This window comes from Nipponia nippon, unplaced genomic scaffold (genome assembly GCF_047370975.1).
Source record: "Nipponia nippon isolate SJK-2023a ecotype South Korea unplaced genomic scaffold, ASM4737097v1 scaffold_4, whole genome shotgun sequence".
Taxonomy (NCBI): Eukaryota; Metazoa; Chordata; class Aves; order Pelecaniformes; family Threskiornithidae; genus Nipponia; species Nipponia nippon.
In genome coordinates this window covers 24781201-24796402 of record NW_028262358.1, presented here as the reverse complement: position 1 = coordinate 24796402, position 15202 = coordinate 24781201, and the positions used below count along the sequence as shown (strand labels likewise).

At 40.4% G+C, this 15202-nt stretch overlaps 1 long non-coding RNA gene across 1 annotated transcript in view; it reads left to right on the top strand.

The window, feature by feature from the left end:
- The window catches only part of LOC148053217 (uncharacterized), a 48586-nt gene extending 35514 nt beyond the window's left edge, over positions 1-13072 (top strand). Inside the window, exon 7 of the long non-coding RNA XR_015708152.1 lies at positions 12911-13072. This is a non-coding gene — a long non-coding RNA (uncharacterized LOC148053217). The remainder of the gene's footprint in view (positions 1-12910) is intronic.
- The last annotated feature ends 2130 nt before the right edge of the window (positions 13073-15202 follow it).

The window sequence follows — 15202 nt, the reverse complement described above, 5'->3', positions numbered from 1 at the left end:
CTGTTACAGAGACTTGAGACAATTGCATGTTGTCTCACAGTAATAAGACACCATAATAATTCTTTCCACCAAAGAGTCCCAAAGCATTCATGAGTGTTTAATTACCTATTCTATTTCACAGATGAGGATGCTGAAATGCAGAGCAGTTAAGTGATGTGACAAAGGACACCTAGGTATTCGATAATGTAACTTGAAAAAGAAACAGCATGTTATTAATCTGTTTCCCATCACAGTAACTGGACTGTACTTACCATCAATGTGACTAAAGAAATTTGCATGGCTTCGGAGCCTTGCCTTCAAGTTCATTGTTTAACTGTTTATTTTCCCTAGTATGCTGTGAGTTTGAAAATCCCCAATTACCTCTGAATCTCCTTGTTTGTGTATTTTTCAAGAAGACAAATGTATCATTATTATTTCAGAATTTTGAAGAGATTTACAGAAAGTGCTGTACATGGTAGTGTGTTGGTAGGACTGGAGGCAAATTTTAATTCATCCATAGAGGGCTCACATCTGGCATTACAGATTATGTCAGTCCTACAGTGAGTACTCTGGTGCTAGGAAAGGCCCATGCTAGCCCTCTAAATTGTCTATGAATTTCTCTCTGTAAGAAGAGATTTCTGGAAAAATGTAATTCATTCCTTCTGTTGCAGAAGTCATACCTCTCTTCAGTAGTGAAGCCTACCAAGCAAGAGGGTGTTTATTTTGAGAATTCAGATGAGTTATGCTAGTTCAAAGTTCTCTTGAATAGGTGGAAACCTGCACGTGCACAATAATTTCATGTGGAAAGGCTGGTATAGCTTGAGGAGAGAAAATACCTATGGGGTCTGTGAAGCAGCCCTGTGCTGGTTAACCTGATACCTGTCATCTTCCAGAGGGTTTTCATTGCTGAAATAAGCTGACCTGTTCTCTGATTGCCCCAGCACTTGCTTTTTTTCTGTCCACAACAGAAAGCAATGCTCATGAGTCAGACGTGCTTGTGGGCAACAGCTCCCACAAAGCCACAGTGGGATGAGCCCGTGTGTTGCAGACTGCAGCGAGCGTTACATATCAGCAGGGCTGGGAGCGCCCACCTGTAGGCTCCCAAACCACTTCTAGTAGCAGAGATGTTCTTTACCTCTTGGTATGCTTGACTGCCTGCAGAAAACCATGTTCCTCTCCTCATTATCACTCTCAACTTAGAGATCTGGGGCTCCTGTTATGTCTTTAGAGTTGGTCACCCACAACCAATGGCCTGTTCATCAAATCTTGTCTGGGATGCTTTTAAAGTAATACCCTATCATCTAAATTAGTTACCTAGAAATTAATAAAAGAAGGTGTTTGATAGGGAACAATTACCCGTTTTGGTGTTTTTTCCCTCTGTTTTCTTTTTGGCATGGTTGCTTTCTCTAAGGTCATAGAACAATCCGAATCAACTTTCACCATTCTTTTCCATTAATAAATGCAAAATAGGTTACTTGTATCTCCATTTTTTTTTCTCTCAAATAATACCATAAAATCAAATATATAAATGTTTTCTTCTAAGACTTTTATACCATTTTCAGCCCCAATGCGTTCATTCTTTTTTTTTTTTTCTGGAGGTTGATTTGAACTGTCCCTTCCCTCAAGAAATGCGTGCATGCGTGCATGCGTGTGTGTAATGGAAATGCTGACAGACCCTTAACTATAACAGCACGAAAGGCGCCACTAAAATAACAGTGGAACAGATGCTGTCACCACTGCCCCTGGTGGGGAAAGAAGATGAAACAGAAGGGCATTAGAGTTGGTAGATGGCAAATTAATCCTATTGTACTAGCAGCTGCAACCACCGAGATGCTAGCATTCATGCTTAGACACTTCCAGTACACCAAGCTCTAGTAGGGGTGGTTGGAAAGGATGAGGCAATGAAAGGTCACTGGAGCTGTTTTCATCTGAATAGTAATAATAAAAAATGTTGGTGCATGTTCTCTACTATGACTAGGCTCTTTTTACCGCGGCAACCAAATCGAGGATCTTTCTGGTATTTTGAGACTCTTCTTATTTCTCAAATGCTGAAGTATAATCCTAATGTAATTTTGTTTTCTTTTTTTCCCAAGCTTTCAATGCTGAAGCTCTGATTTTAGAACATGGTAATGAAAGCTCAGATCTCTTTCTTATGTTTATATTAGCAGGCAAAAAAATTACTGCTATTTTTAAACAGTGAGTAAGGAAATTATAATTGTCATTCCTAAGACAATCTGGGTGATTTTGTGGGGGCGTTGCGGAAATTGAAACCCAGAAAGACCTGTGACCTGAAATGGCTGGATTAAAATGGAATCTTGTTTCCGATGAAGGCCGAGTGGATGGTGTAAATCAGAATTTTAGGGGCTCAATTTATCCCTACAGGATTTTTTCTTTTGTGAAAACTTGTTGAAGAGAGCTGTGCAAACAATAGCTTGTGTAAGCCAAAGCTAGCATCCAGCAATTCTTAATGTCTGAATGAAAGTGCTTTTTTTTTTTTTTTTCCCCTCCACAGTACATGTTGCCAAGAAAACAAGGAGTAGTTGCTTTAAGCATTTACAAATGGTAATGCACCAACAGCTGGTCTCAATCCAACTGAGCTATTGTAGGGGTATTAAAAAGACAGGCCAGAGTTTGAGATCTACTGCCAACCTCCCTTGCAGAGTTAGGGAACATTTTACTTGGAAAAAAAAAGGTCTTCTCTTCCTGCAGAGATCCACGGCTGTATTCTCCTGCAGAGCCTGAGCCCTGCCTGGCAGAGTAGGCAAAAATACATCGGTAGGCCAAATGCTTCATTGACATGAAAGTGTAGAATCCAATAGGTCTCCAGCTAGATTATTTATCTCAGTCTAATATTATAGTCTTCATCTGTGTTTGTCACATTCTGTTTGTTAGACGAATAGTTGTTTCATGTGACTATTTTTTTATAATTTTTTTTGTTTTCCTGGAAAAATCTTACAACTAAGTGAATGTAATACTAATATTAAAGAAATGAAATTAATTCTTCTGAATTGAAGGACTGTTCTGAAAGGGGTTTCACCTGAAAGACTTTTCTGCTTTCTGCAAAAAGCGCTCACACTCTTTTCCCCATCCAGCAGGAACTGTAAAACATTTTTTTGGGCTTCTAGGTTTGTAGGTAACTATAATACTAAATAATACTTCTTTTCAAATATAATTACAGATGAACCATGTTTACAGCAAATGTCCTAGAGAGAGCAATAAAAATTATTATTTTTCATTCTAAAGGCCTCTGTTATTATCAGTACATTTTATATATGCTGCCTTTTCTGAATAGAAATGCAATGTTTGGCTTTTCTCTGAAAGATAAATGAACATATTTGTTGATGTGCCACACTTGAGCTGGACATTTATGTGAAATAAAAAGGGCCAAATTAATTGTAAAACAAAACAAAACACCTACCCCCCCAACAAAAAAAAAAAAACAACAGACCATCACAGAGGCAAATGTAAAAAATGTACCTTTTTCTTCCTTGCTAGAGATATTTGTATTTCTAGGGTGTTCACAGATAGTGGCACAATGCCCATTTGTTTAGGTTTGTGTATATGTGTGTGTGTGTGTGTGTGGTTTTTTGTTTGGTTTTTTTTTTACAGTCATATGGCTTGGTTCTGTTTTCCAGATCTTGTCCGAGAGCTGCTATTTGAAATAAAAATGTTTGTATCCATTTCCTCATTAATCATTGTAATACAACCTGCTGCAGCTAAATGACAAAACAGATGCAACGATGAAAATTAAAAGTGATGGATACTTATCTTTGGCTATAAAAGCTGCTAACAATTTAGAGAACTAGAGTGCCTTTTGGAGCTAGAATGTGGCAAATGAGAGAAACAATAATAGGGCTAAAGAGTTTGCTGTTTGTAAACCAGATAACTATGGGGAGGCTGCATCGCTGTCTAGCACCTGTTTTATGTGGTTTGCCTTTTCTATTGAGTAAGATCAAGTGAGGTATCATTTTAATGTCTGATATGCCTTGTATAGCAGTGTTGGAACTGGATGTAACCCAACCCCAACAAAACTGCTGGAAACATGACCTTGCTTTTGTATAATGTTTTGAACTTGAAAATAGGCCTCTTTCTTTCTCTCTACCACACGCACTGGCATGGCTTGTGAGCTTTTCTCTGTAAAATGGGTTCCTTTTCCCTAACGAGAGGAGACCTATCCTGATATGAAATGTGGTTTTGAAACGTAACAGTCTAAATCTGACTTCCTTATGTTTTCTTTGCCAAAATGTCATTTTTTTCAATGTATTTTGTGGGGATGCTGACCCTGAAGGGTGCAAAAATACAAGGGTCAAAATCTTATGCAGGAAATATTTATGGCAGCTCCCTTGGGAACTCCATCCCTGTGTGCAGTAAGAAGTATTCTCTCATCCATCTTTAGTTGCTCTCCTGCTGCAGCTGGGACTCTGTAGCCTGTTCTGTGCTGTGATGTGTCTGTGATTTGGCTGTATGCTTCCAAAATGCTAATACACAACTCTGAAATTGCCAACCAAAACCTTCAGGTGCTTGCAATCATTGTCCAGATGAAGCTATTGAAAAAGGCACGATAATACCTATACCCATACTTCAAATCTACATTGTGAATATTCCTACATTGGTCCTGTATGAATATTTTTGAAATGGTCCGTTTATGCACAAGAGGGAGGTACTTCTCATTCACCCATATTTGAGAGAGTTGGAAAAGGGGTCTCTGGTATGTGGGATCTGAGGTAAATGAGGAAGCAGAGTGAAAGAGGGAGCTGCGGTGCAGCGACAGAGGTTGGTAGGGGTGCCAGCTGAATCATGGAGTGGGGCATAATGCAGGACTGCAGGATACAGCTTCCTCCCATGGAGGAAACTCATCTTTGGTTTCCCTTCTCACAGCATACCTTGGACTTTTCTTTTGGTAAGACTCAAGGTGCTGTTGGTGGTTATTACAGACACTGTGGCATTTTTGACAGATGTCAGGTATGTTTCGGGTCAAGTCAATGTAGAATAATTACAATCTGACCTGAATGGCGGCTCCCCACATTTTGTACCAAAACCATTCTCTAGTGCTGTTGCAGGCAACTGGGAGGCCTGTATGTGGTCCACCCCAGAAGCGATGGCACATCAGTGGAAGGGAAATTGATTTTTTTGCTTATGAGACAGTCTGGGCTGACAGGGGATGAAGGGCAGCATGGCAATAAAAGTTCTCCTGCTCATTGCTCATGCTCTGTATCAGATGCAATTTCTCGCAATACATTGCTTTTATCACGTGACCTCAAGTTTCTCTTGAAAATGGAAATGGTCCTGAGACTGAAGAAAGATTTTGATTTCTCCTTTGTCTTCTATCATGATTTATTTGTTTGTTACCTTTAATGATTTCCATGTTTGGGAATAGAAGATGTATTGCCCTGCAGTGCAGACAAATTAAATAGAGGAAGGGCAAAGTAGCTTAGGGCATTTTTAACAGGCTTAGAAACCTTGTTCTCCAGGTCACTAGTTGAAATCCACTCTGGGGAATATAAGGTGGTGTTTACCTGACAGTAAGGGAGAAGTGATATCATATACTGAGCAAGGAAGTAAGAGGATGATGTGCATGGGAAATGATTAATAGGGGAGGGCAAGAGGTGACAGCAGATGTGACATAAAGCAGGAATCTCCTTCTTTTACTTCCCCATCTGTCGCTAGGTAGTTTACACTGTTTAGATTCCTTTCAGATCAGTTCCTAAGTTGCTTATTTCTCCATGCATCACCTGTGGTTTCTTTGAAACATGCTGATGGTCTTACTCCTGGCTACAAAACCAGAAAATCCTCCCTGGGAGAAGGGAACAGAGCATCCCTCTGGACGTGCAACAACTGTACCTGCGAATGACGAGCGAAACAGGCGCTCATGTTAACTTCAACTTCTGCGCATGTCCTACCTCCCATGGCAAGCTGCCAGTAAGAAAGGTCCCAATATCAGGCTGCTTCCCCATTCTCCTTGCGTCAAATCATGCCTGCAGCCCTGTGTCAGCCAGTGCCTGGGGTCCTACAGCCTGGGGGTACACTCAAGCTTGGCTCCAATACCTCTCTGGGAAAATAGTGCCTACTCCTATCCTTTGCAGCACTGCCTTCACTCAGGTGTAGTCATTGAGAGAAAATCCCTATGCTCAACGAAGCCTGTCCAGTGTTAGCTGATGGTGGGTGGAAGTGTCACTGCTGGAAGCTGCTCAGCTCAGATCCCGCTCTCCGAGCTGGTAGCTGTTGGCTCTGCATGGTTTTCGTATGCATAACAGAAGTAGCATATAAGGCATTTCATCGTGTCCTTACTGTGGTATTACCACCATTCAGTCCACTTTGTGCACTATGTACTAAGACACGGGTCACTCAGCATCAACAAGTCCTGACCTGAGCCGATTCCTTCATTCACACCGTTGAACTACAAATTTGTTGCTTCAGATTTTATTGTGGTGTGAAGCATTCCTATGGGTTGATCTTTTCTCTTATTTCTTAAAATAAGTCCAAGCTAAATGCATCTTCTTGACACTCTTGGGAGTCATCCCCTTTGCAAGATCTTGCTATTTTTTATCCAGTTCCAAGCAACCACACTGAAAATTATTAGCCTATGTAATATAGCAATATTGTTTAACGTGTCTCTGGCCCATACAGGTGAATGTTTAGAACATTATAACTGAAGTTGCCATTTAGAGTTAAGGCTAATGATGTTAGACTGTCTTAGTAGGCATGGGAAGTTTCCAATGAGTAGTGCTTTATTTATATTTTAAAGGCAGACCTTAAAAAATGTTGTCAAAATATAAGCCCCTTCCCTTTTTAGTCTTTGCTCATTTTAACCTTTCAACTAATTTGGAGTTTGTATTCAGCCATTGTAATTCCCTCTGTGTCAATGGAGAAATTTGGGGTACAAAGTGTATGTAAATCCAGAGTTGTGCTTTCTCAGATTCAGCAGCAAATTGGAGCTGAGTATCCTGACTTTTAGAGCTTTGGTCCCAGTAATTAGCACGCAGAGCATATATTTTTGAGGGCAGAGAACGTCTCTGTTATGTGGCTACATGCTTAGCATAATAGATATTCCGCATCTACTTGTGACCTTCGAGGAGCAACCATAATATAAAGCAAGAACAGCATCACCTTCTGATATCTCAAAGAGGCACCCAAAGATTCTCCAGTCTTTCAGCAATCAGGACTTTAGAAACTTTCAGAACTGCTGGCTGCACTGTATTTAATAGTCCCTGAGAGAGTTATTCCTCTGTTAATTTGTCTAATCCCTTTTTCAACCCTTTTATACTTCTGGATTTCACAACATCCTGTGACAGCAAATACCACAATTTAATTGTGTTGCATGAAGAAGAATTTCCTTTTGTTTAGTTTAATTTTTCTACCTGATAATTTCATTGAGTGCCTCCAACTCTGTGTATTAACATAAACATTCCCTGTTCACATTCTTAATACCATTCATGCTTCTGTAAACTCTATCACATCCCTCTTTCAATGTCTTTTTTCCAGTCTGACGAGTTACAGTCTTGTTCCTTACTGCAAAAAAGCTCTTCTGTGCCTATGGTCAGCTTTTCCACTCCTCTTTATAGCATTTCTATGCATTCTGTGCTCTGAGGTAGAGACTAGGAATATTCAAGATGCAGGTACACTGTGGATTTATCCTGCAAGATGACAATTTTTTTTTTCATTCTGTTTTTCTCTCATCATCTTTCCTAGCAGTTCCTAAAAGCCCCTCTGGGCATTTCTGACAGCAGCTGAACACTGAGGTGACCTTTTCTAATTATTCAAAGTGACTCCAAGATTTCTCTCCTGAGCAGTGCTGATCATTGTGTACCTATAGCTAGTGTTATTTTTCCCCACTTGCATTAGTTGGCATTCACCACCACTGAGTTTCATCTTAGTTCACGACATCCTTCTGCAGCTCTTTACAATTAGCTTCAGTTTTGACTGTTCTGAGCAATGCCGTATCATCAGCAAACTTTGTCACCTCACTTGTGCTGCTTTCTCAGCTTGTTTATGAATATAGTGAACAACAGATTTGAAACCTTTTTCCATTGGGAAAACTAATTGTACAGTTTGTTTCCTGCTACTAATTTCTTCTTATTCTGGGAATGCTTAGCTTCATTGTAAGCAGAGATATTCACATTGTATTGACCAGGTCGCATCCTAGGCCATATGCTCATTGAATAATGAATTTGTGAGACATGACTTCTTTTTGCACAAACTGTGGATCCTTTCCCAGCATATCATATTTATATGTGTATACTAATTTTATTCTTTATTTTGGTTTCTAGTAATTTATCTGCTGCAGAGGTCAGGTTTACTGATCCATCATTCCCCCAGTCTTCTATGGAGCCGTTAGGAAAACCCCCAATGTTTTCATATTTTTCACCTTTTCCTTCTCAAGATACAAGGCAGAATTGAGGACTTGGTTACAGGCCTTCATCAGTAACTCAGTACTGTCTTTGTTTTAGAGCTCTTGGATATGTACTTTCTAATCCCAGTGACTGGTTACTATTCATTTCTAGATTTGTTCTAAAGCCTCTTCAACTCACCTTTCATTTTCAGTTTAATAATTTTTTACTTTCTTTAATCATTTTATATGAGTTTGGCTGAGGTAGCAGCTACTGGGGGGTCCTCTGAAGGCCTAGAAAACAAGAGGCGTTATTCCCAATAAATTGGGAATGTTTTGGACTCTTTCTGGACATCTATGCTTTCAGAGTAGTGATTACTGCAAATACTTTATTATGCTCAGCAATGTCTCCTGTTAGCCTTTCCATATTTCTGGAGGGATTTCATAACCTCACATTCTGCTTGTGCTTTTCAGGAGCAATTACGTGTATCACAAAGTGCTATTTTGTCTGTTATCTAAACACTTCATCTGGGGCTAGAACATAATCTCTTGCTTTTTGCTTACGTTTTTCATCACGTTGAATATTGCTTTTTATTTTAATGCCTGTGTCTTTTTCCAAAACTGCTGGAGAAACCAGTCTTTTTTTTCAGCAAACATTTCTCCAATAAGTCATGAGTATATCTTGTTTTGGAGTTTGTCTGTTGCTTCTCTAGGCTGTCTTTACAGAATTATTAACTACCTCTCTGTGGTTTGGAATACAACTCATTTAGATAAGCAAAAGATCTGCACTGTTATGTTTGTTTACATTGCATTGAGGTAAGATGGATCTCTCTTCAAATGTGCAAGGGGTACTTTTACACCCCACTAGTTTTTCACACTTAGGCTATATCTTTGCAAATTTAACATTATATGATGAAAAGTAAATTTTTGAAACAAACTCTCCATTAGTTTCAAATTGGCTTCTACAGTTATTTTCACTCCTAAGCAAATGCTACTGGGATTTAAATCAGCTGTACACAATTTCCAGCATCATCATCTTGATCTTCCCGCTTCATTTAGGGATCTTAATGAAAATGCAGCTGACTGCTCCTCTTGCATATGGACAGCACCTCATCATTCTGAATTTGAAGACACATCTTTTGCCAGTGCAACTGATTTAAGTAAATCATGATGTCTCTGATGCTGGTGGATTGACACTTTTACATTTTTACATTGTTCAAATATCTGCTTATAACTGTACCTAACATCAAGCAAAGTCAATTTGTAACATATCCTTAAAAAAGCAATGAATCTTGCCAAATAATTTTATGTTATTATGAATTTCTATAGATTCCTCCTACTTTTTACTTATTTGATTACTAGTTCAGACATTCTGCACTGAGTACATCAGGTAAAGTTCACATCTCTCAGGCCAGTCTTTGACTAGATAAAAATGGATAGTGGTTGACAAGCTTTCCTTTTTTCTTTCTTTGTTTTTGTTTTATTCCGTAAATTTTCGATGGTAAATTAAGCTTGCACAGCCTGTAATATCACAGCCCATGCATTAACTCTTTGTAATACCCCATGAGAGTTAAAGAATAAGAGTGTATTTTCCAATATTGAGCCTCATTTAGTTTTTCTGGTCAGAAATAAAGCCCTATATAAAGAAATGAAATATTTCGTTTTCTTAGGACTTTTTCACTAAACATTTCTTATGTTTCTCAGCGCCAAAAAAATGTTTTGACTGTTGAGTGAAGAATTTTTCATGAAACTTTTTTTGCATGCCCAAATGGCAGAAAGGAAATCCTTCCAGCCTTGGTCCAGTGATACATGTAAGAACATAAATCTCAAGCTGGTAAGAGAATGACTTCCCTGCTCCAAGACATCTTCAGAGCCCGAGAACAGGTCCCCTTTTGCCTGAAATTCCTCTTTGTAATCTCAGTACTTTACCGACTGAACTCCTGACAAGTGCTCAAGAATCAAATTGGCACTTCGGCCTAAGGATTTCTCTGCCAGCAACTCTGAGACTTATTTAAGAGTAGGCAAGTCTGTCTGTCTTCATGCAGACAGAGGAATGAGGAGGCATTGAAATGAAGAGATTTACAAGGGAAAATTATGGTGATAATGTTGATGTTCATGGTTTCTGGGCTCTCAGTCCTGTAATCGGATCCTTAGGCAATTCTTCTGTCCTGTAGTTGTGCTATCCTGGCTAAAAATGAGGCCAAACCATGAGTCTGAATCTCAGCATCCTCAGAAGTCAGGACATAGCCTGTAGGTTCTCTCTTAAACACCTTCAGTGTGAAGCAGAATGCGTTCAGATCCCTGAAGAATAGCTTGAGTTTTTATTTTCTCTACTAGTTTTTAGTTATACTATTTTTTCTGATCAACGTCTGAACTGTTTGATGATTGCAAGTCTGGGGAGGGGCTGGAAGAAGTGAATAGTAGGTTGGTACCAACCAGTGACATTAGCAATTGCGATGAGAAAAATTCTGATGATAACTCTTCAGCTGGGCAGCCTTGGAGGAAAAACAGATGAAATCACTTTGGCTAAAATGGATGTCTGCAGCTTCGTTAAATCTCTCACAAAGAAACAAACCCTTGCCTGATAGTTTTTACAAAGGCAGGAGCAGCCAGAATGCCAAGAGAAAGCTCAGTTCAGACGAACACTTCAATGGTATTTCAGTGCAGAAACCCTGCTTTCCTCCTTGTGCTGCAAGAATCAAGAGCGATGCAAAGTCTTGGGCTTAGAATTCTTTTTTAGTATTTTTTTTTCCCTGTAACAGTCAGCTTAAACTCAGACATGAGGCAAATGCTGGATTTGAAAATGCAGCTTTCAGTGAGCAATGAATCTGGCATCCGCACACTGCATTGTGCTGCCAGTCCTTTTTTATATACCAACTCGTGTGCTTCCTACTGCCTTATGAGCTTGGGCTGTCTGTGCCATGATGTCGCTATTATGACAATGATATCGGCAGTTGCCTGCACCATCCCATCCCTTCAGATTTGGAGTTCTAAGAAACAGCAGATTGGGAAAAATCAAGTAAATGTCAACTCTCTGGACTTAAAATTAGTCCTTTCTTCTGAGGATCTCATTGCACTTTATACACCCAGGCCAATATTCCTGGGAATTATGGAATCAGATGTTCTCATCTCACATGTATGAGGCACCACACAGTTGAGCAGCTTGCCTGGGAGAATACCTGAAACATATTACCTCCAAGAACAGATTCACCTCTCCTTATTCCCATACTGTGTGCTAGCCAAATAGCTGTTCTTGTCCAGCAGTCCTCCGAGCTGAGGCCTGATGCATCCAAAGCATGGGTAAAAGCCCAGCAAAATAACTTTCAGATGCAGTCTTGCAGGACAGCTTTTCAGGGGAAAGCAGCTGCCTTTGATAGCTGTGAGACTTATGATTGGGAGCTCAGGACCTCTGAAAATCAGAACGTCTGCTAATATATAACATCCCGTGCTGGCTTGGGATCCTCAGCTCAGCTGTGGAACGATCCTCGTGTGCTATCATCTGGCTGCTCTAACAGTGATAAATGCTCTAACAGGGAGAAAGAAAAACACGTTTACTACATATCCTTTGGTGTTGTCTTTCTGAACCTGGACAGCTCATTCTACTCTCCTGTTCCTCATGGGCTCAACTATTCCACAGGGCCATCTCTTCCTCCTGTTATTTGCAGACCTTGTTCTTCCCTAACCTGCTTGTTATCCACAGTTACATCTGACTTACCTGTCAGGCTTTGGTTTTCTGTTTTCCTTCTTCTCTGCTAGTTCCTCTCCCTCCATCTTTTGCTCTGCACGGTTTCCTTGTCTCCTCCTTCCTTTGCTTTTATATCTTTTCACTTCTTCTGTGTGCTGTGCACCTCTTCTGTCCTCCCTGCCTTCACCCTGGGTATCTTCTCTTATATCCTGTGCCTTCAATCTGTCTCCTGAGGAGGGCTGAACTGTGGTGATGGGATGTCCCTTATACAACCTCCCAGTTAACTTAGATGCCTGTCAGGGTCTCTGCAAGTGCCCCTGGGAAAGCTGAGGAAGTAACTGGAGCAGGGGGAGATTTCTATGAGCAGATAGTTGGAGGTCAACTAACTAACGTCTGTAGTCATGTGGTAATGGAGTGCTGCAAGCACTGTAAATTGTGAGAACACCCACTGAACCCTAGCTAAACTGTTTTGTATTCGCATACTTTCAAAGTGCATCAGCCGAAAGTGGGTTATGCAGAATGTTTTGCAAAATGCTCTGAATAAATGAACTTGTATAATTAACAAATAAACTTTTCCATCGACTTTCCAATAAACCACTTCATTTCCCTCCAGTTGTTTCCAAAGTTAGCTGCAAAAGTAGTCATTTCACTTGAACCTGCTCTTTGCTCTGATTCATAACATGGTCTGCCTGTTCACATGTGTTGTTCTCACCTTTTGCTCTGTTTTTTCTCTGGTCCCTGGTCGTTCTCTTTTCTCAGTACAGGCTGTTGGCTTGGGTGTTATTTGCAGGGCTGCATGAAGACACCTGGGTTAGCCTTTTAGCTCAGGCAGCGAAAGCAGTTTTTGCAGATCAGTATGTTGCCTTTCCTGGGCTAACAAATTCTCTCTTTCTCTCTCTTTTTTTTTTTTTTCTTCACAGGGTGTGTTAACCTGGGAAGACTGTTTCTTGTACCTGTGCTTGATCACTGAGAGCTATCTCAGGTATTTGTGCAGAACTGCTGTGCCCCAGTCTTGTCTCCACATCCATCTCTGCAGCTTCTTTCAGGCTATCCCAATGGCTGGCTTCCTCTTCCTCTTCCTTCAAAACGCAGTTCTGAGACTTCACTTCAATGATGCTTGTAAGTGACAGCTTTAGTGACAGTGATATTAATCTACTAATAAAAATAACTTTAAAAAATAACCCAAAATATTTTTTTATATCCTGGAAACAGGCCCATAATCAGACTAAGCATTTGCTGATTTTCTTCCTGTATTTCTACGTTGTCCATTCTTATCTAATTCACATCATGGCTGAATCCATGCTTATTTCTGTGTATTTTTGTGTATTATTAATGTGCATGGGAGTCCTGATAATACAGCATGTAGATGTGATTTGGAGAATATATGCATGTGAATATTGTCTTCCAACTGAACTATATCCAGAGAGAGAGACTGGAAGACAGATCTTCTGCTCCCCCAGCTAGTGTGTGTATGCAAAGCACCAGGCTGAAGGAGCATCTATATTATTGCTTGCTCAAAGCAGCAGAGACTCTGTCATACATAATACAGAGACATCATTACTAATATAAAACACTGCTGGGGAGAAGGGACACATGGGCGGGCCAAGATGGCAGATGGCTTTTAGTGGCATGCTGCTTTCAGTTCTTCTACCTTTGTAATTTGTGCAATTTAAAGCCTTTGGTTACTGTTTTTAGTCTGCTGTCCATTGGCCCTAGTGGGAGCTTTTGTTGTTGTGCAAGAATGCAGTGTATTTTTAGTGAGGGCCACAGCCAATAGTACGTGCTGTGTTCTCCTGGCGACTGGTGTTACAAAGGCAGGCTAGTCAAGAATAGCTTTTACGATCAGCTGGTTTGCTGAAGAATTGATGAAAATAGCAGTTGTCTTGGCCATATAACCTCTGCTCTGCTGTACTGCAGGATTTTGTGGTTGCTCTGTAAGGTGCTAGTACTGAGGTAGAAAGCTCTTTGGCAGCTAAAGAGGGAGGATGGAAATAAAATATACCTCGAAGAGAGGCAGTTTGTAAGTGGGGATAGGAATGTATGAGAGTATCTTCCTTGATTTGTGTAGTGATGGAAAAATTCTTTGTGGGGGTGAGGAAAGTGAAGGAGCCAAGTGGCCCTTCCTGTGCTTTAGGAATGGTGTTCAGGAAATTTGACGTTACTTCTGGCACTGTTGTGTGGGCCAAAGTCACCCAGGTTCCTTTAGCCTCAGCCTCACATCTGTAAAATGAAAATAACACTTTGCCATTTGAAAAGGCATTGAGTCATTCTCCATCCCTTCATCCTCTGGGAACTCTAATGCTCTCCGAGACCCATTGATGGATGATGCTAGTTAAGCGCAAAGTGCTGGTATAGTTGGTGCCAATGATAGCTCCACTGGGCAAGACCGTGACTGGCCTGCGTGTAGCTGTGGAAAGTTTCTCTTTGTTTTTGCACAGACTGCACAGGGGCAGTCACAGCCATAAATTCTGCCCTTCGGATCAGTGCCTTCAGGGAGATGCAGCAAAGAAGGTTGACTCATTTCCCCAAATTCCTTTTTGACTCACTTCAGAACCATAAAATTTAGCATCTACTACGTCTTGTGTGGAGAGGGCTGCTCATCTCTAGCTGCTACAGTAGATTTAATTTTTAAGATGGCTGAACTACCTTGTTGTGGCTTGGCCCAAAAATGGAAGCACAGAAGTGCTCTGAAGGAGCACATTGCAGATGGAAGAAGCAGGAAATGGTGAAAATTTTGTGAGGCACCCTTTCTCCTGCTTTAATTTCTAGACTGAAGTAACTGAAAGTAGCAACCCACTTTGGGGAAGCTCTTGTGGATGCCTCTGAACTGGAAAGAAGCCCAAGATGCAAAGCCTGAAATTTGGATCTCTCTCTTTCCTCCTTTTTTACAACCCTTCTGCATTTTCTGATGCTTTGCTTCCATCTCTGATTTTTATTTTTTATTTTTGTGAGGCCCTCTCTTATTAGAGCAGGTAAAAACAGCTTGGCTAAGCACAAGGTTTATTGTACTGCAATGTGGTTTTTAACTTTACACAGTATGCATTCTCATGGCAGTTTTACTACCGAACCAAATCTGTGTATGTACAAATTTATATGCATCTGTTACCAAGTGTGGGACTCCTTATACTGAAAAACCAGTGTGCAAGCAATCTTGCCAAGGAGTTTTGTTGCATTTCTGTAATAACAAGAACTTTGGTTCAGACTCATAGCTC